The 26,441-nt window shown below is 40.9% G+C and overlaps 1 long non-coding RNA gene across 1 annotated transcript in view; it reads left to right on the top strand.

The window, feature by feature from the left end:
• Positions 1 to 14,930, top strand: part of LOC140513636 (uncharacterized) — a 67,547-nt gene extending 52,617 nt beyond the window's left edge. Inside the window, exon 4 of the long non-coding RNA XR_011970262.1 lies at positions 14,263 to 14,930. This is a non-coding gene — a long non-coding RNA (uncharacterized lncRNA). The remainder of the gene's footprint in view (positions 1 to 14,262) is intronic.
• Positions 14,931 to 26,441: the final 11,511 nt, after the last annotated feature.

Here is a 26,441-nt window from a genome sequence, read left to right as displayed (position 1 = left end):
TGCTTTTGGGGTAGAAATCATTGCTCATCAGCGTCTCTCACTAAGTTCCCAGGGCAGGGAAAAACTGGGTTAGGTGTCAGTGGATGATGATTTTGGGGCTGTGACCTTTTTATTGCCTCACACTAATGATGTAGCTCAACCCCCCCATCAAAGGCAGGGTTGGTTGTGTTTGGGAGAGCTGAGCTTGAAGAGACTAGAGCCAGGTGAGGCAAAATTCCTTCCCAAGGAACTTACCTGGAAGCTAACTCCATCTCTAACCCTGGAAATTCTTGCTGTCATTCCTGTTGCCACTGAGGGGTCATGGGGCAGGCTCCCTGGCTGAGGGAGGCACCTCTGGCCCATCATGGGCAAGGTTGGTTTGCTGTTGCTGTCCACTGGCTAGCAGAGTCTCTAGCTGGTCATTTTCGTGAATGGAAAGCCCTTGAATGGGGCTTTATCTTGTCTCCCCTGGAGGGCTGGGACATGTCAGAGGCCTGAGAACAGCTGGAGACTGGAGGGAAGTGTAGGACGGTAGCTGGGCTAGAGGAAGAGAGACAAGCACCATCTGGTCAGCATTAGCAAGACAGTGGGATTGGCTGCCAGCACCCGGAGAGAATTAGGCAAGAAATGCCCCCCTGGGGGCTCCAGGGAGTGGGGGGAAGGAGGGGGAAGAATTTGTTTGCTTCGAGGTGCTGTGAAGATTGAAATGAAATCTCTCTCTCCCTGCTGACTTGGGCTCCACACCAATACCTCTCTGCCGCCAGCCTGGCTAGGCTATGCTCAGCCTTGGGTCCCAACCCAGGCCCCTACAGTGGTTCCAACTGGGCAGAGGCCTCGTCTGACAAGAAGTACCTTCTCTGGAGCAGCCCTATGCAATCTGATAGAAGCAGACTTTGTTTCCCACTCCTAAATTCTGTATATCCTCCTTTCTTTGTCACTCTCTACTCTGCTTCTCTGTCTTCACAAAAACATGGCTTTTCATTCACTGTTCCTTTCCCTTGAATTTTGCCTCAGAGTTAGGTAACTAAGCTCTCACTTAATATTCATCCTTCTTTCCCCCAAAGTGGTTAGAGCAACAGGGAAATAAAGAAAGAACTAGGGGGCAGGGAGGGCCTTGGGAAAGGGGTGGGGGTCCTTCTACAAAAGAGCATTCCTATCTGGTCCTTTAACTCCTTCCCAGAATGAGGAGGCCTCTCCCCACTCTTTCTGGCCCCAGAAACCCCAGGATTCCTGCATTTCTGTAGCTGCCAGTAAACTACTCTGGTGGGCACTGACCCTGCTTTAAATCATCGGTGAAATTTGAGCTGGAAGAGATCCGTGAAGGTCTCATGGCATCCTGTCACCTGAAGGTGCGAGGGATCTTTTCTTTCAACATCTCCCTGCTTATTGGACTTGGACTCATGGCCTTTTCTATTTTATATCCTCCAGGGTCAAGGTTTTCACAGCACCATCTGTAATTCAAGGCCACCCAGAGAGAAATACTGAGCTGAGCCTGGGAATGGGAAGCAGAGGCAAAGGGGGCATGGTCAGGGCATCCCAGAAAATGATGGGCTAGAGAGATATTTCCCCACATGGAGATCCTCAGAAAAAACTGGATTATCCTTAAAAAAACTGACCCTTCGTTCATCAGAAGGAATGTTGAATTTGGAATCCTGGGATTCAAGATCTAATTTGAGCTCTGACCCATGTGACCTTGGGTAAATCATTTAACTTCTTTGAGTCTTGGTTTCCACATTGGTAACATGAAAACCACTAGAGAGTCTCTAAATCTATCTAAATCTAAATCTTCTAAATTTATCATCCTACAAAGTCTATCTTATAGCTTCAAATCTCAAGTCAGAATAGTCTGTCCCTTCCCCCCTTTTCCCCCAACCCATGCACCCTTTAAGCCAAAGACAGATCCATTTTTCTCTCTCCACTCTACAGAATCTATGTGGTAGGCACCAGTTCTACCTGAACACATTTGTCAGTATAGCTCTTCCTGAGTAGAAATTGCATTTTACATGTTCCTTATAGTGCCTGGTACAGCACTACATGTTACATAATTCATCATGAATAATGGTGATTAATGACTCACCTCCCATTCAGCCTCCTGCTAGCTGGCTCCCCAGAAGCAGCCAGTTCAGACCTCCCATCCACTAGTAGGACCTAGCCTGGAATGAGAAAGAAAACAAAGACCAATGCCAAGGATTTCTCTCCTGTGCCCTCCTGGTATCTGCCTAGTGATTTTTCCAAGGAATTGATCTCTAGAAATGTATCAGAAAGCCATTTGGAGAACTTACACATTAAAATAAAATGCAACCAAGATTGCCAAGTTCCTCTGTTCTTTTGAAGTAGAGGAAAGGATGGTAGAATACCTGAAGCCCAGAAGAGGAAGAAGAGGGGACACAGTGGCTAAGACATGTCTTTGGTTGATATCACTCACAATGTTGTATAGGCATTGCTTCACTCAGGTCTACCCTGGTGGACAGTATGGCATCCAGCTTTTCAGTTTGGGGACTTCTCTGCTTCATCCAAGCTCTGTTCCATCTCATGCCCAAGACAAGAATTCCATTGGCGTCTCTCCTTAGGGTTCGGCTAACTCTCTGGGCAATAGCCAGGGGCCCAGAGATGCAGCCTAGGGATGAGGCGAAGCTAAGTTGTTGTTGGTACCCAGTAAATATTTAGGGCTACTCTCCAGGACACTAGTAGGGAAGAGGCCAGTTTAGGTACATGAGGGTAAGGTACTACTGAGGAGCTACTTAATACTTAGTGCCAAGAGAAAGGAATCAGGAGGATAAAGTGGTTCTGGAGGAGTAGTGAGAATAATATTCACAAGACAGAGGAGACAGTTTATCAAACTATTCCTTTTCCTTTGGACGCAACCCCAAACTCCTTTCACAAGGCGCAGTGCCCTAGTCCTCTCACAGCTGCAGAAGACAGATAATGGTAAAGCCAAAAGTAAAAATCACAATGGAGAAAGGGCAGAAGTATTTGTGGAAAGGCACCCTTCAAAGCTTCTGTCTGGCACTCAACAGTCATGTTGATTCCTTTTAATAATCACATAGCTAAAGGATATTTCCAAAGTTTGTCGAGTCCAATCTCCTGCTGGATGTAGCTTTGTAGAGCTTAAAGTGCTACAAGTGGAAGTTATTATTATTCAAAGGATAGATGTCTTTTTATTATAACTTTGGCAGATTATTATAAATACATTTTTAAATTAACAAAAATCTATTTTCTCCCCACTCCCCTATTGAAAAAAAGAAAGAAAAATACCACCCTTGTAACAGTTATGTCAAGTCAAAACAAAACAGATTTCCACATTGGCCATATGCAAAACATATGTCTCAGTCTGCAACCTTAGTTCATCACCTCTCTGTCTGGAGGTGGTCAGTGCAGCTGGTCACTGCATTGGTGAGAATTCTTAAGTCTTTCAAAGTTGATTTCCTTTACAGTGTTTAAGTTATTATATGCGTTATTCTAGTTCTACTCACTTCATTCCATTTCAGTTCATATAAGTCTTCCCAAGTTTCCCTGGAATCATGCCCTTTATCATTTCATAAAGCACAATAGTATTCCATTACATTCATTATATATATATATATATAAAATTTGTTTCATCATTCATGAATTGATGGGTACCCCCTTAATTTTTAGGTTTTTTTGTCACCGTAAAAAGAACTACAATAAATATTTTTGTACCTATAGGTCCTTTTCCTCTTTCTTTGATCTTTTCGAGTTTTAGACTTAGTAGTAGTATCCCTGGTCAAGGGATAAGCACAGTTTAGTAACTTGTTGGGACACAATTCCAAATTACTTTCCAGAATTATTGGACCAATTCATAGCTACACAAACAGTGCATTAATGTACTTGTTTTCCCATAGTCCCTCCAACATTTGTCATTTTTCTTTTCTCTCAATTTTGCTAATCTGATGGATGAAAAATTGCTTTAATCTGCATTCCTTTAATTATTAGTGATTTGAAGTATTTTTTCTTATGACTTTTAGTAGGTTGGAGTTCTTCCTCTGAAAACTGCCCATTTATATCCTTTCATCATGTGTCATGGGGAATGGCTCTTATTCTTATAAAATTGAATCCATTCCCTATAAATTGTAGAAATGAGAACTTATCATAGAAATTTGCTGCAAAGATTTTTTTTCTCCCAGCTACCTACTTCCTTTTAAATTTTAGCTAAATTGGTTTTGTCTGTACAGCAGTTTAAAGTTTTGCATATCATCAAAATTGTCCATTTTATGTTCTGTAATCCTCTCCATCTTTGGGTCGTGAGTTTTTTTCTTCCTCTCTCTATAGATCTGAAAGGTAGTTTCTTCCTTGCTCCTCTAATTTGTTTATGGTGTCACCTTTTATGTCTGTCACATACCAACTGATATAAGATATAAGATGTTAATCTACATCTAGTTTCTGTGAGACTATTTTCCAATTTTCCCAGAAGTGTTTGTGGAATAATGAGCTCTTACTCCAATAGCTGGAATCTTTGGGTTCATCAGACACTAGGCTACTGTACTTAGTTGCTTCCGTGTGTGGAGAACCTAATATGTTCCTGATCAAATTCTATTTTTTACAGTATCAAAGCATTTTGACAATTATTGCATTGTAGTATAGTTTGAGATCTGGTACCCCAGAACTCTTTCCTACCTTTTTTCATTATTATGACAACAGATTCTATAGCTTACCCCCAGTAGCCTACTTTAATATGGGAATTCCTCCTTTAGTCTCCTAAATCTCTTTTGCCTCAATTTAAATCTTCCCTTACTTCATCCTAAGTGAACATAGATAAACTGCTAGCCACAGATGAACAAATTTTCAGATCTATAAGAGACCTAAGAAACCATGTAGCCCAGATTCCCTCTGTTCATAGAGTAGAGGAGGCTTAGAGATGTTCAGTGGTTTAATCAAGGTTGCTGCTGCTGCTGCTGTTCGGCATTTTCGAAGAGTACTATGGAATCAAGAAGGTGATGTCATGACTTGCAAGTCAATGGGATTTAAGTGAGGGAGAGCTATGCAAGGTCACCAGCCTCACTTTCTCCTCTGCAGCCGTCTGGATCTAGTGTCAAGATAGTGAATAGGACAGTAATCTAAGTCAATATTTGAGCTCTGAAGGACACTAAAACATCCAGTACCAATCCCAGGTACCAGGTCTTACTCTATTCTTCCAAAGTTCTCATCATGGAAATCCAGGGGGAGGAACAACCCATCATTTCTCTATCTCTGTCTCTGTCTCTGTGTCTCTGTCTCTCTCCTTCTCTCTCTCTCTTTCACAAACACACACACACACACACACACACACACACACACACACACACACACACACACACACACACACACACCCCTTTGAACCTTCAGCTCCCTGTGGGACTTGGAATGAAAACCACAGAATTAACAGGTTTCATTCCATTCTCCAGGAGCCATGGAGAAACAGAAGAGAGCAAACTGGATTCTAAATCAGTGGACCAGGGTTTGAATCTCAGCTCTTCTGCTTGCTACATGTATCACCTCAGGCAAGGTCACCTCACCACTCTGGACCTCAGGTTCTTCCTTTGTAAAATAAAGGGTTTGTACTCACTGGCCTCTAAGGTTACTTCCAGCTTTAAATCTATGACCCTATGAACCTATAACTAGCTTTCCACACAACTCACCTCCTGGTTCACAGCCTACACATGAGACTATGGTGGGGGATTATAGCAGGGTCTGAGGTCTTGAGGTAGGGGAGAAGTTACCATGTACGTAGGGGCATGTGATACCCACTAGCAGCTCAGGGCTGGTTAATACAAGGAGGCATAGCCTTGGAGTCAAGAAGACCTTAGTTCAAATCCTGCTATGGATATTTATCAACTGTGACCCTAGGCAAGTCACTTATATTCCCTAGGCCTCAATTTTTTCATCTGTAAAATGAAAGGATTCAGTGTTCTCCAAGATTCCTGCCATCTCTGAATCTATGACCCTATGATTCCGTTACCAGTTTCAACCTGAAAAGTCATAGGAATTTGATATTTATTACTGCAAGATATCAGAATCCTTCAGTCAATGCTTCTAATGGGAAAGGAGGAAAGAGGACTTTCTGTTCTTATCCATTCCCACCTTCCAAGAAACTCTCTTGGGCTATATAACCAAATGTTTACAAACATATACATACATACACATGAATGGCAATCTAGTAACTCATCATCTGGTGCAACATGGAGCAGGAATGCTCCATGGTCATTAGCATGGAGCTGGAAGAGAAAGGGGAGGGAAGGAAGAAATTTTGGATGTCAGAGGAAGATGACAGCTGTTCTGGAGAGTGTGTGGCTAGTTCCCTGGGGCCCTCCAGAGTGCTTACAGCTGGGAGATACCCGAGAAGCAGCCTGAGTTGTTTGCTGAAGAGAGTGCTGAACTTGGAGTCAAGAGGATCAGGGGTTCAGGTGAATGACAACCTCTGTGGGCCTCCATTTCCTCATCCATAAAACAAGGAGGTTAAACTAGATGTTATCTGAAGTCCCTCCCAGCTCTCCATCCATATTTCTATGGGGCTGATGGAAGGGCAGCATGTCACACCAGGGAGGAATGAGCTGGGGAATGGAGAGACAGGTTAATCCTGTGGAGCTCTCCCACCTAGTCCCAGAAACTTCCCAGAGACCACTTCAATGGATCAGGCTGCTACTGCCACCAGGAAAGGGGTCTTCTTCTTAATGATTGTTGTTATTCAGTCATGTCTGATCCTTCATGACCCTCCACTATCTCCCAAAGTCTGTTCATTGCTTCCATGACACTATCTATCCATCTTACCCTCTGCTGTCCTCTTCTATTTTTGCCTTCAACCTTTTCCAACATCAGGGTCTTTTCCAATTGCACCTTTTTTAGTGGAAATATAAAATTCAAAGAATGGAGTGGGAGCCAGTGTCTTGCCATGACAGGAAGATTCAGAGCAGATCTATGGCAGACACTATGTGGCAGACACAATTAAGGGATGTCCGGTTCACTTAATGCACTTCTTGGAAGGACCCTGAAAGGTTTTAAAAGAAGAGGTGGTAAAGAGGGTACTGCAGGCAGGGGGAATTATATAAGCAAAGATATCAAAATGGAAGAGAATGAGAAATCATTGAGGGGCAAAAAATAACCCTTGGTTGGAGAAGAGGCTTCTGTGAGTAAATCAGTGAATAAAAATTTTACTAAGTTCAAAGAAATCACTGTGCCACATGCTGAAGATACAAACGGAAAAGTAAGACGGTTCCTGCTCTCAAGGAGCTCACATTTTAATGGAGGAGACAACACATATGTAAGGTTTTAGCTATGTCAGATGGAAACCCCCATTGACCTTACAGTGAGTGCAGCAGCAAAGCAAATGTATACCAATGCCTCTTCTTTTTAAAAAATTTATTTTATTTTTAATTTATGGAATAAAACAAACATTTCCATAACATAGTATAATAAAAAAGATGATTGCACATTAAATTGCAAATCGATTATGTACAACTTGCTATTCCTTTTAAATATATAATAAATTTGTCTTGTAAATTGCTTTTTTTTCCTTCTCTCTCCTCCATTCCTGCCTTAGAGATGGCTACCATTAATAAGGTAATAGAGATAGGGTAGAAAGAGAGGTTGAGAAGGAAAATAGTGAGAAAAATAAGATGAAGCGAAATTCACATATTGTATAACTTATAGTATAACTAATACTATTAGTATATACTAATAGCATAACTTTGAATGTGAATAGGATGAACTGTTCCATAAAATGGAAATGCATAGCATAATGGATTAAAAATCAGAATCCAACAATATGTTCACAAGAAACATATGTAAGAATGAGAGATACACATAGAGTTAAAATGCCTCTTCTTTAATGCCATTTCCACTGATAAAATTATATTATTTTCTGACATTGAACTAGTTGACAGTGTCAAGGACTCTTGTGACAAGGACTTTATCTTCTGGGTCTTCAGTAGTTGTACTTGAAGGCCAGGCTTCATTTCCATAAGAGTTGTTTCCCAGGATGATGACTGAGCACGCTGGAATGGAAACATTGCTATATCCAAAGCTCTTGGGCATAGGATCCTGAATTCTGTCTATCAGAGTCTGAGAGAAGATGGTGGTCAAGGTGGTGGTAGTAGTTTGACTTGCTTGGCACACACTGACTCCTCTGTCTCCCTCAGGGTGCTTTGCTGCTTCAATTAAGCTGATTCACCTGTTCTTTGGATGGCACTGGGTTGACAGTTGGTGAAAGCCATGAGAGCTAGGCTAGAAGCAGTACCAGTGTCTGAGGGGTGCTTCCATTCCTGGTTCCTGTACTTTTCTGCCAGTTGATAGCAGTTGGTCAGTAGTTATTGCTGGTGGAGATGAGGGAGGTGGATCTATTCTTTGTAATAACTTCCCCTGTCAATGATGACTGTGAGGACTGGGATGGAAGTAGATCTGTTGGCTTGGGAGTTACTGCTATTCCCAAAGTTCTTGGGTCTGAGGGGATATGGCAATCAAGATGGTGGTGCTGGTTTGTCTTTCCTGGCACATGCTGCCTCCTCTCTCTCTCCCTCAGGGTACGTTGCTGCTTCAGCAAGACTAGCTTGACTGCTCTTCTGTGGGATATTCATTGGAGATACATTTGAGGGCACTTTGCGTGCCAAGCTAAAGCATTGGCAATGAGGAGGCAATGAGGAGGTTTTCTAGCAAGGGAATGATATGATCAAATGAAATAATATTATGTAGAGTGCTCTATAAACCTTAAATCTCTATATAAATGTCAGCTTTTACGAAAATAGTAAGAGCTAAGCGTTCCAAAGTTTAACCTGCCGGAGGAGGGGCTTAGGGATCTTGAGGGAGAGAAGGAAAGCAAGGATAACAATTCAGAGGTTCTTGCATTAGCAAAGGTGAGAGTGGTAAGGAAAGATTGAATTGGAGTGGTGGCAAAACTTCCACTTTGCTACCTCTGTTACCTTGAGCAAATTACATCAACTCTCGATGCCTGAGTTTCCTTATCTGTAAAATGAGAGGGCTAGAAGACATCTGTGACTCCTTCCTTTCCAACACTGAACTTGTGATTTTACAATCTGGAAGGAACCTTAGAAATCATTCTGTTTAATCTCTTCCTTTTACAGATGAGGAAACTCTTAAATTGTTTGTCTGTGTTATAATTTATCATTGTTGTTCAGTTATGCCTAACTCTTTGTGATCCCATTTGGAGTTTTCTTGGCAAAAATACTTGCCATTTCCTTCTCCAGCTCATTTTTACAGATGAGGAAACTGAAGCTAACAGGGTTAAGTGACTTGTCCAGGGTCACACAGCTAGTAAGTGTCTGAGGTCAGTTTTGAACTCAGGAAGATGAGTCTTCCTGACTCCAGGCCCAGAACTCTATCCACTCAGCTGCTCCCACCTTATAATTATTGTTATTTTCCCATGAGAGGTTTCCTTTCTATATACATCTTTCTATCCCCCAAAACAGTGCCTGGCATATAGTAGTACTAAAAAATGTTTGAATCCTGAATGGAAAAAAAAAGAACATTTGATGATCTGAAAGACTTTTAAGTATTTGTAACAAAAAGACCAGAACTCAATGGAAAATTCAGTATAAAAGATCCAGAAGAAATATAAGGAAAATATTAAAGACTAATTATAAGGCACTCTTTAAGGCCAAACTGTTTACTTATTATATGTATGAAAATTCTTAAAACTGTCATCATTACCAAGGTAGTTTGAAAGAAAGGTTGGGGCAGAGTTGTATATGATGGGATGATTCTAAACAACAAAATTGGATAGGAAAAGGAAAAAGGGAGCAATTATAGTATAAAAATGAGGCAAATATAAAAATAAAAATTATAAAAAAGATTTTTTGTTAATTGAAAGAGAAAGATTTGTTGAATATTTGGAAGAAGGGAGAAATAGAACTGCCAGGGAACCCAGAAAGTGCTTGCTTTGCCTAAGAGCTTCAGGTAGCCAGGCAGGAGGAGGCTTTTCTGCAAGCAAAGGTGCCCTGCTCTGTCCTGGCTAGATTCTAGCCCTCCTGATGTGCTAAGGATTGAATTTCCAGCCAGAATCAAATGACTTCAGCCAAGCAGGTGGGACAGATCTCAATGGTGACAAGCCCTGAGACATGATCTCTAAGACTCATGACTACTGCATTTCCTGCCTCTATCCTGGGAAAATACCAAAAAGGCTCAAGTGACTCTAGTGCTTGAAGATTTTCTGGGGTAGCTAAGCTGCAGTCCTGGGATATCCATGGTGATCTACTGAGTAAAAACCAAGTCTGGAACAAATGTATGTGAAGATAATGGAATTCTCTAGTTTGATGACAGAAATGATGAAGGTCATAGTTTCAGGGACTCTTGGGAAGACTTGTATGAATTGATGCGTAGTGAAGTGAGCAGAACCAGGAGAACAATTTATACAATAACAACAACATTGTAAAGACTAACAATTTTGAAAGAATTAAGAACTTTGACCAATGCAGAGGACTCATGATGAAATCACCTCCAGACGGAGAGGTGACAGACCCAGGGTGCAGATTGAGGCATCTGGTTTTTGGATGTGGTCAATGTGGGAATTAGTTTTGCTTGACTCTGCATATGCGTTGCAAGGGTACAAGGGTTTTTTTAAAAGTGGGGAGTAGATGGGAGGGAGAGAAAACAGATTTTTTGTTAATTGAAAAAGTTTAATTAAAAAAATCCTAGTGAACAGAGGGGAAGAGTGTAAGCTGCAACCAGAGATGCCTTAAAAGGTAGTGGGTTTTCCTTGAATGGAGGTCTTCAAGAAAAGGCTAGATTGACTGCTTTTCCAGTGTACTGTAGAGGGGAATTCTTGTCAGGTAGAAGTTGTATTTATTGGGAAAGTACGGAGTTTAAAACCTTGCCTCTGATGCTTGTTACTTAGGTGACATTAAGCAAGTCACTCTCTGGTCTCCAGTTTTCTTGTCTGTAAAATGAGAGGGTTGAACTACATGACTTTTAAGGTCTCTTGTGGATTATGGGAATATGGATTTAAGGCCAGAAGGGACTTCAGAAGTCATCGGTCCAAACTTCTCATTTTTCATTTTACATTTTCCTACTGCAGAGGAGGAAATTCAGGCATGGAGAGGTTAAATTATTTATTCATGATCACACAGGTAGCAAGTGGCCAAAACACGATTTTTTTTTAATGTTGTGATTAATTACTTTATGTAACTAGCAAATTCTCAACTAATTAGGCAGAAATTATAAATGTAACTGTAAATACCAGGAAGACTTTGGGCATAACATCTGCTTTCTTTCCTGGTGGGGGAACATGATGAGTGGGAGGGTTGGGGGTGGAGTGCAAATATCTAGGTCTGAATCAGTCTTCTTGTTCAGTAACAGACCTGCCTCTTACCTGGGCCCTAGGCATATGACTATGGTATAAGAAGACTACTCCTGGTCCCCCCCTCCCCACTTCATGGTGGTTCATCTCTAGTAGCGGTTTATCTTCTGGGTCTCAACCCTGTCTCTAGCAATCTCTCCAGTCATTGTTACCAGAATCACCCACTGGAGCCCCTCTGACTCTTAATCAAATAGTTGACTCATCCTGAGAGATTCTTCCTGTAGGGGGAGGAAATGTCACTGTCCTTTGACGCAGCAGAGCCAGTATTTTGAACTCAACACTTTGCCCACTAGACCATGATGCATACCAGGAAGTGTTGCAGCTAGGCTTTGAATCCAGCTTTTCTGATTCCAAACCCAACACTTTTTCCTCTCTACCTCACTGCCTTTCTAATGCAAATCCAGATCAAGCTGTGTAGTTCCTGTCCCAAAGCCCATGGATATGAGACTCTCTCTTTATTAGTGGAGATGGAGATCCTGCCCTGAGTGAGGGGTGGGGAGCAGTTGGCAAAAGGACCGAAAGCTCCAGCCTTTGCTCGTCCCTTTTGGAACTCTCCAAGTGAGTGGGGACTTCAGAACCCTTCAGGGCCAATCCCCTTTGGGACTTGAAAAATTTCAAATATTTTTCCTTGATCATTGAGTCACTCTGGATGCTCCTGGCTTCTCGTGTGGAGAGAGAAGATGGAAGAGGCCAATCTCACTTCAGGTTGCTTAAGGAAAAGGCTCTGGAAAAGCATGAGAGGAACTAGTAGTTTCCATCATGTCCCTATATACAGCTTGCTACTTAAGAGGCTCTGGAGAGTTTTCTCCTTGGGTGAGATCTAGGATGCTCTCTCAGTTAAGCTGAGTTATCTTACTCCCAGTGGAAGAACTTCACTCTGCTGTCTGGCATATATTCTTCCATGTATATCTTCTCTGGTTTTTGTTTTGCTACTGATTTGGATAATTAGCTTTCTTTGCTATTTTCTATGTGTGTTCATGTGGAAGTCTTGGGGTCATCCTTCTTCCTTAAAATGGCAAAGTAATCAGGAATTAGTTGTATTCTGATCATATCCCCTAGTATTACAATCTTTAAGGGAGTAGATAGATATATTTCTAATCTCAAACCTCTTCTCTCTGAGGAGAGCAGAGCATGGTTACTGGCCCCAGCTTCCTACTTCCCTCCCAGCAGGAATGAACATCTCCCTTGGAGAAGGGTAGGGGGAGAAGAGGCTAGAGATACCTATTCTGCCTCCCTCTTAGCCATACAACAGCAGCCCTCACCATAGGTGGGCCCCTCTCTATTCTTGGGGTTCACCCTCTCTTTTTTAATACCTCTGAGTATATGACTCTGAGCCTCTGAACTCCCTTCCAACTCAGAAATTCTGTGACTAGTTGACACCAGCCCTCATTGGTGAGAATCTCTTATTAGGGTTTCTTAAGGCAGAAGTAAGGAAGTGCCACATTTTTGGAAGATCATTAATAAATTGAATCATATTCTGAGAAGGGTAACTAGGGCTGTAAAAATAAAAAGTCAGAATTGGGATGATATTGTCAGCTTCAAAAGCCAGGGTCATTTTCTTTTCTACCTCCCTTCTTTCTTGATGCCGGGAACACTTTGGAGAGGATTTTGGAATCACTTCAGCCTCCAACTCTAGGCTGTTGTCCATTTACCGCAGGAAGTGCTCATCCCAGCAGTATAGGGACCTGCCCCTAAATCCACCTGGAGAGGGGCCAACTTGGCAGAAGCCCAAATCACACAAAGCCCAAGGGATGTTGTCGGGAAAAGAGAAGGATGAGGAGGAAGTGAACAAGCTCAAAGACTGAACTGGTTTGTTGGGGAGAGGGGAAGGAGGAAAAGGAAAAGAAGAGGAGCTATGCTTATAAGGTCCACCTTCGACCTTAAGGTCTTCCCTGATGTCAGGTACCCTTGGTGGCAGAGTAACAGTCCTAGTATGCCTCTTTACATACTGAGAGACCCAAGACTTCAGGATTGAGTAATGGATTTGAAGTCAGGAAGACCAGAGTTCAAATTCTGCCTAATATACTTAGCCGTATGACCCTGGGCAACTCACTTAAACTCTGAGCCTCAGTTTTTTCATCTGTGAACTAGAGATAATTACATTTCACAGGGTTATTGTCAGGATCAAATGATGAAATAATAATATATGTAAAGTGCTTTGCAAAAATTATCATGCTATATAAATGTTAGCTGTTGCTGCTGTTCCTACTTACTACTACTACTACACCCACTACTGAAATGACTACTACTACTACTATTAAAGTTTTCATGCTAACTACTTAATTCTGGGCCCGCTGGAGACCTCAGGTTCTATCTTCTAAATTCTGAAAGGAAGTCAACAAGAGACACTCGTCCTTTGAACTAAGGTCCTCTTTTCAGCAGCCAAGAGCTTGTAACAAGCTTCAGTCATTTAGGAAGCAGCCTGTGTGTGGTCAAGCTGTGTTCAAAAAAACCTGAAAACCCAGGACCTGATGTATCCCTTCCCATCCCCCTGCTAGGTGCCAACCCTACTGGGGTACCCATGTCCCTGTCTATTCTCAGTACTCCATCCTCTTATCTATCTTCTACTTCATTCTTGTTGGGCCTTTCTGATATCTTTTGGTGCCTGGAATCTCCAAGAATACAGAGAGGACTGTAGGGTAAGAACCCGAGAGCCGGGCTGCCTGGCTTGCCTTGTCTTACCCTGCGAGATCTATCTTAATCTGAACTAGCCAAGTCTTAGACTTTGTGCTTGTCACCCAGGAATATGGGATGAAAAAAGAGAGGCAGAGAAATGGAGGGGGGAGGGAGAAAAGAGGAGGGGAGAGGAGAAGAGGGAAGGGGAAGGGAGGGGAGGGGAGGGGAGAAGAAATAGAGCAAACACCACAAACCAGGACTGGATTTATTATTGTGTTGATTGTATAGACTTAATAACGTGATCAAGAAGGTGTCAACAGGATGGATTAATCTTAACAGTGAATATTCATGCATCTGTTTCACAGGAGATCAGTTGTTAAGCATTTATTAACACATCCCTGGACTTTGGTGGACTATGAGCTCAAATTAATTTCATCTAGAATTTCATGAATAGAAACAAGACATCCAGAACAGGGAAGTGGATGGTGGTGGCAGTCCTCATCCCTTCTAATCTGATCAGACTCTAGCTATTGTATGGTGTCCATTTCTGGATGCCTCACTTTAGGCAGAACTGAGGCATGACCAGAGGAAGGTGACCAGGACAGTGAGAAGACAACAGTAAATCGTACCTTAAGAGGATGAGTTGAAAGATCTATGGATATTCAGCCTGGAAGAGAGAGGACAGGGGCCAACCACTAGAACAAAAGGGCTATTATATGGAAGGGGAATAAGAATCATTTTGTTTGGCCCCAAAGGCCAGGACATGGATACAAGTTGCAAAGAGAAATATTTCAGCTCAATGAATGCTAAGGAAGGTTCCCCCCCACTGGAGATTTTCAAGCAGAGACTGAATCAACAAACATTTATTAAACACCATCTGTGTGCCACGAACAACACTAGGCTCTGGGGATACAAAGATAAAACTCAACTATTCTCTGACCTCAGGGAGCTTATACTCCATGATGGGAGACAACCTGTACTCATATCACCCCCGTTACATGTTCAAAATAAATACAAGTAATTTCACTTTGTCAATAAATATTTATTAAGCATCTACTGTTTGCCAGTGCTAAGTGTTGGAGATATGAAAGGAAGGAAGGGAAGAAGCATGCCTTTTGTCCCCCTGTATTCTATCACAGGATTTCAAAGAAATGAAATGAAACTGAAAATGGTTAATTAACACTGACAGAAAATGGGAGCTTACTCAATCTTTATGTTTCACTTTCGAAAGTACATATTAACCAGAATTACAAATAATCAAAAGGCATGCCGTCTGTTACAGAAAGAACATTGTTTCAGGCACAGAATTATTGAAAACACTATCCACTAAGTGCTTGCTTCTTTAAAAGCAAGTCAGCTATTATTTTTAAAATATATATAAAAGGATAACTTTAACTTAAATGAGAAATTTAGCAAAAATTGCTCTCATAGCACATTTAGACAGTTTTCTCCCTTGAAAAATAAAAACGAAAAGAAAGCTAGTAACACATAAATGCCTTTTAATTAAAATTACATACTTGCAATCTTAGAGAAATAAAATCATGAAATTAGAGTTTCCAGAGATTTAAGAGCTCATCTTCACTGTAGGTAGTAATCAGATTCTGATGAGGATGGTGAGCGATGCCAATTACATCTTTTTCATGAACTGCTTTACAAGGGAGGCACTCTTCTGACCCCCCATTTTCTAGTTGAGGAAATTGAGGCAGAGCAAGGTTAAGTGACTTGCCCAAAGTCACACAGCTACTACATATATGAGGTCAAATTTGAACTCAGGCCTTCCCAGGTGCAGGCCCATCATTCTATTCATGACACCACCTGACTGCCTCAAGGTAAAAAAAAGACAGAAATAGCTTCTGCCTTCAAGGAACTCATAGTCTAGTGAGGGAGACTTGTAAACGATTAGGGACAAACAAGCCATATACAGAATAATTTGGAGACAGTAAAAAGAGGGAAGGCTCTGTATGCCAGAGAAATCGGGAAAGGTCTCTTGTGAACTCGTTAAAATGTGAGCCACTTACCAGCAGGGGTTGTCTTTCGCCTTTCTTTGCATGCCTAGTGCTTAATACAGTGTCTGGCACTGTGTTAATAAATGATTAGTAAACTTAATAAATAAGTGCTTAATAAACGGTTGTTGACTAACTGACTTTTGTAAGAGGTAATATTTGACCTGAGCCTTGAAGGAGACTGGGAATTCCGTTTATCAGGGAAAGAGTAGAGAAAATGGCTTTTGGTTTGTATATAGACTGGACTTGACCTCTGAGGTTCCTTCCAACACCAAGGGTCCATGTATCTCTGCTGCTTTGGGGCTATATCATCCATGTACCCCCAGGGTCCCCTCAGCCTTGGCAGGGAGTGTTTTCTCCCTCTCCTCGACCACAAGATCCCAGCTCCTGGCAAAGAGCAGAGGGAGGGGAACAGGTGGCAGAGCTTGTTGCAACTGCAGGTGCAGGCTGCCGCAAGGGATATCCGGGGGTCCAGACACATTTCCCCCTCACACATCCTGTTCCCCCTGCCCAGTATCCTTGGAGTGGGCTGGTGAATTGACCCTCAGCTCGAGGGAGCCGGCCCACAGCTGCCGAGCAAGGTAAACAGCGGCAAGCATTCCAGCCGCGTGCAGGTGCCGAGTGAGTAAACAGATCGGTGCTTCCTGCCTGCTACCCCTAGCGACAGTGGCCTCTCATGTTCACAATGCTCTCAGAGCCATGGGGCACAGTCACTTCCCTGAATTGTCAGCCTCTGAACACCTGGCCTCTTTGGGAAGCGCTCATGTCCCAGGAGGGCCACCCCCCACCTCCAGCTCAGCCAGTTGGAATGCCACGGTGCCAGGTGACCAAATTTGCTTTACCAGGCAGGAAGGACACTGTCTTCATGGGGCACCTGCTGCAAGCACCAGACAAAACATTTACCTTGTACCAAGGGAGCTCAGAAAAGGTTTGGGCTTTGGTCCAAATAGCCTAACGTACCATTCAATCAACCAACAAGGACTTATTCATTAGTCACCTACTATGTGCCTAGTAAGTATGTATATACATACATACAATACCTAACAGGTACTGTTAGGCTATATGGATTAAACAGTTGATGGATAATAGTGAAATTAACTCTTCCGTCAAAGAGCATATATTCTATTGGTGAAACAACTTGTGCGTATATAAGAGTATATGAGAAATAAAAAAAAAAATCCCACAAGAATGATGTACCTTCAAGTTCATCTAGTCTAACCTCCACCATTTATAGATGGGGAAGTTGTTGCAGAAGTGAAGAGACTTAGTCAAGGTCACATGAATAGTAGATGTCAGAGAAGAGATTTGCATGCAAGTCTTTTGACTTAAAATCCAGTGTTCTTTTCATTGTTCAGTGCTGTCTCTCAAACCTGTAGTGCCAGTCACTGAGCAACTATTATTGCATATTCACTGTGAGTAGGGAACCATTCCAGAAAGTCTTGTCTGTCCCAGTGAATGCCCTGCTTTCTCTCCTGAGTGAGGACTATTCTGCCCACACTGCTGTATCTTCTGTCTGGGTAGGACAACTGCCTAACAGTCCATGGGTCAACTCCCTGGATGCCTTTAAGCAAGTCATCTCTGATCTTGATGCCTCAGTTTCTTCACCCTTTTTATAAGGGTGATGTGAGAATTCTGAAGATTCTGTGTTTGAGAAAGCTCTTTGAAGAGTATAAAGCTCCCTACAAATATAAACCAATAGAATATAATCTCCTTGAGGGTAGGAACTATTTCCATTTTTATCTCTGTATCTCGGCTTGCCCATTGTAATGATAGATAGGTAGATAGATAGATAGATACACATATATACATATATTCATAGACAAATAGATACATACATACCCAGGCAGATACATAGATACACAGACACAGACACATATAGACAGAATACATATATAGATAAATATATAGATAGATACATATATACATATATAGACAGATACATACATACATTCATAAACAGATACATTCATACATAGACAAATATATAGATAGACACATATATACACAGATACATAGATACATACATCTATAAACAGATTCATACATTCATAAACAGATACATACATTCATATATAGACAAATATATAAATACATATATAGACAGATACATTGATGGATACATACATTCATAGACAGATATGAATGTTCATACACAGATACATAGACAGATACATGATACATATACAGACAGACATATAGATACATACATGCAACATTTCATAGATATATAGACAGATAGATACATATATGCATTCATGGACAGATACATAGATACATACATAGATACATAGATGTAAACAGATAGATGCATACATAGGTACATACATAGATACATAGATGTAAACAGATACATGTATACAGACATATATAAGCACAAACATGGATACAAAGATGCGAATAGAGAGACAGATAGATACATAGACACATAGATAGGTAGACAAGCAGTCAGAGAGCCAGGCAGAAAGAATGATAAAGCATTTCTCACTGTGCTAAGTCCTGAAGATACAAGCAAGCAATAGCTTCTTTTCCCTCAAGGAACTTTATATTCTAATAGGAGAAGATGATTTACAAAGGGGGCACTTGAAATGGAAGAGGGAAGGATAGGAAATGACATGGAAACCTGGGACCAGACAAGATAAATTTCAGTGGGAGAGAGACCAGTATGTCAGCCCCAGAGTGGGCAGTATGATGGGAAGGGGGTTGGAAAATAAATGTTTATTGGACTGAATTGAATTATGAATGCAAAGAAATCTGAACTTTTCAGATTTTTCCAAAGGAACGAAGGAATTAAAGAGTGTGCCAATCCCAGAAATTCTTTGTAATAATCTGGCCCACCCACATGATAGTAGGCAGAATATGTCTGTGGGACAGCTGGTGGCACAATGGATCAGGAAGAGCAGAGTTCAACTCTATGCTCAGACATTTACTATCTGGGTGACCCTGGGTAAGTTATTTTAACTCTGCCTCAGTTTACTCATTTGAAAAATGGAGTCAACAAGAGGATCAAATAAAATAATATTTGTGGAAGTACTTAGCACAGTGCCTGCCACATAATAGATACGACATAAATGCATATTCCTTTCTCCTTCCACCTACTAATAACTGTCTTTGTGGTATGCTCCTCCACTCTGTCAGCAGACCTGAAATTCTACATTTACATATTAATTCCTTTGGATCCAGAGGATTTCTAGTACTTATTCAAATACAAATATTCCTGGGAGGTATCAAACACCTTATTATTTCTCTCATTTCTCAATTTCCTTAGTCCCTTGGTCCTACTTTTCTTACCCAAACTTAATCACAATTCTCCTTTGCTTGGAAAATGGCTATTTGTGTAGTTTTCTTATTCTCTTCTAGCACAGTGAATTCTTTGAGGGCAGGACCCATGTTTAATATATAATATGAGCATGTTTCCATGAAGATCAAAGATAGAATTGGTTTGGCATGACAAAATATTTTAGTGAAAATTTGCAAAAAATTTCTTTGTCAGATCATAGATCCTGGTTAATACAACATGACCAATTTTTACAGACTTTTATATCTGTACGGTGCCTTTTATTGAATGCAGGCATTCAATAAATTGGTGGAATGAATGCATTAATCCAACATTAGCTAACATCTTGGGGGGGTGCAGTTACAGGGATTATTTTGCAGTGAATATAGGTTAGAAGCATGAAAGGCATATGGGAATGAGCTGTATGGTAGGTAGGACGAATAATGAGTCAGCTCTCAGGACAATGAAGCGCAGAAAGATGTCAAAAATTCAGGTGGGGAGACACTGAAATAAACCTTCCTTCAATCCTCTGCTGGTGTGATTTGGGATTTCCTGTACCCATCAAGGCTTGAGCACATTTTCTTCTCTGAAGGAAAGTTCTGGCATCATAGGACCTTCAGAGAGGAATCTCTGATGTTATCTAATATTGTCAAAAGACTGGGTTTGGAAAGATGTCCACTTCAGGATGGTGGAAAGTGCCACCATCTATTTGTTTTCTAAAGGCTCTCGGTTCATTTCTGCCCCACCATTCTCGCTCCCAAGGGAATCAGTTACTAAATGAAATCAACCATTGCTTCACTGAAATTCCTTCCTGGGCTGCCCAGGAGTCATTTAGGTTTTACTGGAGAGAAGGGAAAAGATGGGACAGACTGTTCCTAGAGAACTGGGAGCTGATATCTGAATTCTAACTATTGGCCCCCTGTCTAACACATCAGTAGGAGAAGAGGTGAAGGGAGCCCTAATTCTCCAACAAAGCATATGTCATTTAGATTTAGCAACATCTATCAAGGAGGTACTTTCCTTCTGCAGGGCACAGAAGTGGATATATAATTTCATTTTCTTCTGTATCTGCCCTAAGAGGAAAGGAGTTGACTCATTGCTGTCAGAGATGGGCCAGAAAGGCACAGAGCTGAAAGCAACTTGTCCAAGCATCTATATCCATCAGACCAATGGTTCTTAAATGTGGTCCCCATTCTTTATTTACCTAGATTTTTAGTTATACTTGTGAACAAAATGGAGGCATGGGGTAGGTGTTAGTACAATAAATGGTCTCAGAGCTGATTGAATGGCCAGAACAAGGGGTGGGGAACCAAAGAGTAATCATGAAATGGTTCAATGCTAATTTGGAAAAAGGTCTCTAGCAGAAAGTGTACCAGAGATCTGTGCTTACTCTTTGACCATATTACATGGAATCATTTTAATATATGTTACACTTATCGCATTTGTAGTCAACACCAAATTGGAAAAATGAGCTAACACATTAGATGACACTATCATAGTCCAAAAATATGTTGACAGGTTAGGATGTTTGGCCAATTGTGATAAGAATATATGTAACAAACAGCTTTTAAATAAAGAATTATAAATTAAAGAATACTCCAAATCACTAATAACAAGAAAATGCAAATTCAAAAAATAGTCTCAGGGTTTCACTTTGCACTCCTGCAAAGTGGTAAAGATGATGAAAGATGGGAAATTAATATGGGAGGGGTTGTGGGAAGACAGGCACACTAATGCAATGTTGGTGGAACTGTGAATCACTGCAGTCATTTTGGAAAGCAATTTGGAATTATGCAAATAAAATGAATAAAATGTTCATACTCTTTGACACAAAAATTCCACTACTAGGCGTATACTCTGAGAAGATCGTTGATAAGAAGAAAGTCTCCATATATTCTGAAATATTTATAGCAGCATTTTTTTTTATGTGATAGCCAAGATTTAGAAACAAAGTGGATGCTCATCCACTGGAGAATGATTAAGCGTATTGTATTACAAGAATGTAATGAAAATATTGTTGTTCTTTAAGAATCAATTAATAATAATGAATGAAGTGTGGAAAGATTTGCATGAACTGATGTAAAATGAAGTAAGCAAAGATAAGAAAACAACATACGCAATACTACAATAATGTAAATGGAAAGAACAACCACAAAATAATCCAAAGTGAATGCTGAAATATCACAAAGCTTAAACATTAATTCAAAGAAGAGATATAGGGAGACATGCTCAAAAAATGCTTTTGTAGAGGTGGAAGGTCCATTGTAGACATGGTACTTTGCATATATTTTCAGACTTTTTTTGATGTATTGAGCATTTTGCTAATTTTTTCTTTTTTAAAAAATTTATTTATTTAATTTAAGTTTTCAACATTCATTTCCACAAAATTTTGAGTTCTACATTTTCTCCTCATCTCTCCCCTCCACCCACCCCAAGGTCCTGCGCATTCTGATTGCCCCTTCCACCAATGTGTCCTCCCTTCTAACTCCCCATTCTTTCCTTATCCCCATCTTCTCTCGTTCTTTAGGGCAAGGTAAATTTCTGTACCCCATTACATGTATTTCTTATTTCCCAGTTGTACGCAAAAACAATTCTCAACAATTCTCAATTTAAAAATTTGAGATTGTCTTGCCCCTCATTTCTTCTATTCTCTCTTTTGACCTTGTCTCTCCCCAAGAGTGTTTATTTTTAATTTTGCCCTCCCTTCCATCATCCTCCCCACATCCTGCTTATCCCCTTCTCCCCCACTTTCCTGTAGCGTAAGTTAGATTTTCATATCAAATTGCGTGTGCATGTTATTCCTTCCTTGAGCCAAATGTGATGAGAGTAAGCTTCCCTTTTTCCCTTTCACCTCCACCCTTTTCCCCTCCTTTGGAAAAGCTTTTTCTTGCCTCTTCTATGAGAGATATTTTACCCCATTCTATTTCTCCCTTTCTCCTCCCAATATATTCCTCTCTCACCCCTTAATTTTGTTTTTTTAGACATGATCTCTTCCTATTCAACTCACTCTTTGCACTTTGTGTGTGTGTGTGTGTGTGTGTGTGTGTGTGTGTGTGTGTAATCCCTCCAACTGCCCAGATACTGAGAAAAGTTTCAAGAGTTACAGATATTATCTTTCCATGTAGGAGTGTAAACTTCAACTTTAGTAAGTCCCTTATGATTTCTCTTTCCTGTTTACCTTTTCATGCTTCTCTTGATTCTTGTGTTTGAAAGTCAAAATTTCTTTTCAGCTCTGGTCTTTCATCAAGAATCCTTGAAAGTCCTCTATTTCATTGAATGACCATTTTTTCCCCTGAAGTATTATACTTGGTTTTTCTGGGTATTTTCTTGGTTTTAATCTTAGTTCCTTTGATTTCTGGAATATCGTATTCTAAGCCCTTTGATCCTCTAATGTAGAAGCTGCTAGATCTTGTGTTATCCTGATTGTATTTCCACAATATTCAAATTGTTTCTTTCTAACTGCTTGCAATATTTTCTCCTTGACCTGGAAACTCTGGAATTTGACTCCAATATTCCTAGGAGTTTCTCTTATTGGATCTCTGAAAGAGGTGATTGGTGAATTCTTTCAATATTTATTTTACCCTCTGGTTCTAGAATATCAGGACAGTTTTCCTTAATAAGTTTCATGAAAGATGATGTCTAGACTCCTTTTTTGATCATGGCTTTCAGGTAGGCCCATAATTTTTAAATTGTCTCTCCTGGATCTATTTTCCAAGTCAGTTGTTTTTGCAATGAGATATTTCACATTATCTTCCATTTTTTTCATTCTTTTGGTTTTATTTTGTAATTTCTTGGTTTCTCATAAAGTCATTAGCCTCCATTTGTTCCATTCTAATTTTAAAGAACTATTTTTCTTCAATGAGCTTTTGAACCTCCTTTTCCATTTGGTTAATTCTGTTTTTTAAAGCATTCTTCTCCTCATTGGCTTTTTGGACCTCTTTTGCCAATTGAGTTAGCCTATTTTTCAAGGTATTATTTTCTTCAGCATTTTTTTGGGTCTCCTTTAGCAAGGTGTTGACCCACTTTTCATACTTTTCTTGCATCTCTCTTATTTCTCTTTCCAATTTTTCCTCCACCTCTCTTACTTGATTTTCAAAATTCTTTTTGAGCTCTTCCATGGCCTGGGACTATTGCATATTTATTTTGGAGGTTTTGAATGCAGAAGCCTTGAATTTTATGTCTTCCACTGATGGTAAACATTGTTTTTCCTCATTTGAAAGGATGGGAGAGAATACCTCTTCACCAAGGAAGTAAACTTCTATGGTCTTATTTTTTTCCCCTTTTTTGGGCATTTTCCCAACCAGTTACTTGACTTTTGGGTCCTTTGTCAAGAGTAGGGACCTCTTATACTCTGGGGACCTGTAAGATCTCAGTTCCTCCAAGGTGGCACAATCAAAGGAGAGGAGTTTACTCCCTGGCCAGTAGGCTTGCAACTGAGATTTAGATCAGCTGTTCAATTCCCCCAGGGGCTTTAGGTGGGGGCAGGGCCACCACTCAGGGCTGAGGTTCAGATCAGCTGCTCAGTTCCCCCAGATGCTTTAAGCTGAGTACTCTAACAATGGAACAATGGATGCCAGCTCCTACCTCCAGCGGCCACAGCCTCACAACACTGCCACCCCTCTGTTGCTGCCTCCACCACTGCCTGGGGATGGGGCTGGGGAGGACCCTTCTCCCTTGTCACGGAGGTGAAAAAGCCCTCTCACTGACCTTTGGTGACTGTGAGTTAAGGGATTTGTGAACCGCTGCTGCTGCTGCTGCCAAGAATTCTGTCCCCAAAGCCTTCTCTGATCCTGCTTCTCCTGGTGCTGCAAGGCTGGGCTGGGCTCCACTCTGTATCCAGTGAGACAGACCTTTCCTGTTGGCCTTCCAGGTCACCCTGGCCTGAAATCTCCACTCCATTGTTCTGTGGCTTCTGCTGGTCTAGAATTTGTGGAGAGTCTTTCTTTACAGGTATTTTATGGGCTGTGGAGGAAGAGCTAGAGTATGTGCATCTTTCACCTCCACCATTTTGGCTCCACCTCAAATTTCTTTTCTTTAAAATATTGTTATATGATTTGGTTCTCTGGGAGGGAAAGGGGGAAGGATACTGGGGAAAATTTCGGTGGTATAAAAAAGTTATCAATTAAAATGTATTTTTTAAAAGAATAAGTCTTAAGCCTTCCATAAGGGTTAAAAAATTAACTTCACAATGTAAGATGGAGAAGGATAGGGAAGGGCTTTATGATCATATCATATGACAATTAGTTGAAAGAAAAAGAGCTGTTTTAGCTCAGAGAAAAACTAAAATATAGGATCATAGGTTTAGAGCTGGAAAAAACCTTTTTGTTGTTATTCAATCAGTTTATCAATCATATCTGACTCTTTGTGACTCCATTTGGAGTTTTCTTGGCAAAGATACTGGAGTGGTTTCACATTTCTCTCTCCAGCTCATTTTACAGATGAGTAAACTGAGGCAAACAAGGTTAAGTGCCATGCTCTTAAGAGTCACACAGTTAGTACATGTCTGAGGCTGAATTTGAACTCACAATGATGAGTCTTCCTGATTCCAGACCCAAAACTTTTTCCACTGTGTTACCTAGTTACCCCAGGAAGGGGCCATTTAGTTCAGCTGTGGATGCTGAGGCCCAGAGAAATTTAGTGACTTGTCCAAGTCCAAGGTCTCACAAGTCCCAAGTGTTAGAGTCAGTTAATTCAGGTTCTTTGATTACAAATCCAGTAAAAGAACTGGAGGCTTGCTGCCTCTGAGATTTAGGGAGAACTGGGTGGGGTTTGGGGGAATGATAGCTATTTTCAAGCATTTGAGGTGCTTATCTCTAGAAAGAGAGATTAGATTTGTATAAAATGCCTATGTAAGATGTTTATATGGGCTATCCCTATGCAGCTCATGGGGAGACATTACTGCATATTTCTAGAATCTTGACCTTCCTCTCCAAGTGAGATTTTGATTCCCACCTAGAGGACTTCAAGAGAAGGTACTATGAGGCTAGCCACTGTTTTTCTCTGAAAAAGAGGTATATCATGCAAGATTTCTATCTATCCACCATTCTAAATATTGCTGGTCTAGGAGAATTAATTTTTTAGGTTCGAGTTTTCTAATCCCTATCTCTTAAAGGTGAAGGGGTAACCACAAGATTATGCCTGTAGGCTTAACCCCTTCCAACCAAATGCTAGTTACACAAGGAGTTTACAACATGAGTAGTGAATAACAAATTAAACCCTTTTGTCCAAGGAGATAAAAAATAGAAATCACAGAAGTTGTGCAGATTAGAATATATCAAAAAGCAGACAAAATGAATGAGTTTTTAGATGGGGGGGAAGCTGAGATCCTGCTCAACCAAGAGAAAAAGAGACTCTGAACTCACCTAAAAGGAAGAGTTCAAGGCTCTGATCTCACCTTCCTTCCTCGCCCTGTCTAGGAAGGTAAGTTAGAAATCATGGATCTGTTGAGGAAACAACTTTCCCCTACTCATGTACTTCCAAAATATTATCCTTTCTCCATAGATCTCTATCTAAAAGGAGTCTAAAACTGTGTGTATCTCTGGAAGAAAGAATGAAATATCTCTTCCTTTTCCATAACTCGTGAATTAACTCTGCACCCTCATTCAGGAAAGTACTGTTCTGTCATCATTCTCCCAGTCAATGAAAAAAGCAAGCCTTCTCTATAGGCCTTCAAGAAAAGGCTGAGTGGGGCAGAGCCAAGATGGCAGAGTAAAGGCAGGGACTTGCCTGAGTTCTCCTAAATTCCCCTCCTAACAACATTAAAATAATGCTTCAAAACAAATTCTGCAGTGGCAGAACCCACAAAAGGACAGAGTGAAATAATTTGCCAGTCCAAGGTAACTTAGAAAGTTAGCAGGGATGGTCTGCCTCACTGTAGTGAGAGTGGAGTGCAGTCCAACAAAGATCACCTTCCAGCAAGCCAGCAGTAAACCTTGGGGGCAGCTGAATCAGTGGTAGCAGCTTCTGAAGCTTTCAGCCCACAGACATTTAGATGGTCAGACAACAGATCAGAGGAGATTTCAGGGCACCCTTTGCTGGCATTGGCACTGTTCCATTGTCCATATGGCGTTTTATGTTGAAGTCCCAGGGTGAGGAGTAGCACTAGCAAGAGCAGGGACCTAATCACAATTCCAGGGCAGAAAAAAGTACTTGTGGTTGCTCACAGAGCACAGGCCAGGAGAGCAGTGACCACAGCTCTCCTTGGAAGAACTGAAAAGTTACAGACTCCCAGAACTACCTCTGAAAATAGCAGCATGAAAAACCTGAA

This window comes from Notamacropus eugenii, chromosome 7 (assembly GCF_028372415.1).
Source record: "Notamacropus eugenii isolate mMacEug1 chromosome 7, mMacEug1.pri_v2, whole genome shotgun sequence".
Classification (NCBI taxonomy): domain Eukaryota; kingdom Metazoa; phylum Chordata; class Mammalia; order Diprotodontia; family Macropodidae; genus Notamacropus; species Notamacropus eugenii.
The sequence above is the reverse complement of the archived record's forward strand: the minus strand, read 5'-3'. Positions and strand labels throughout refer to the sequence as shown.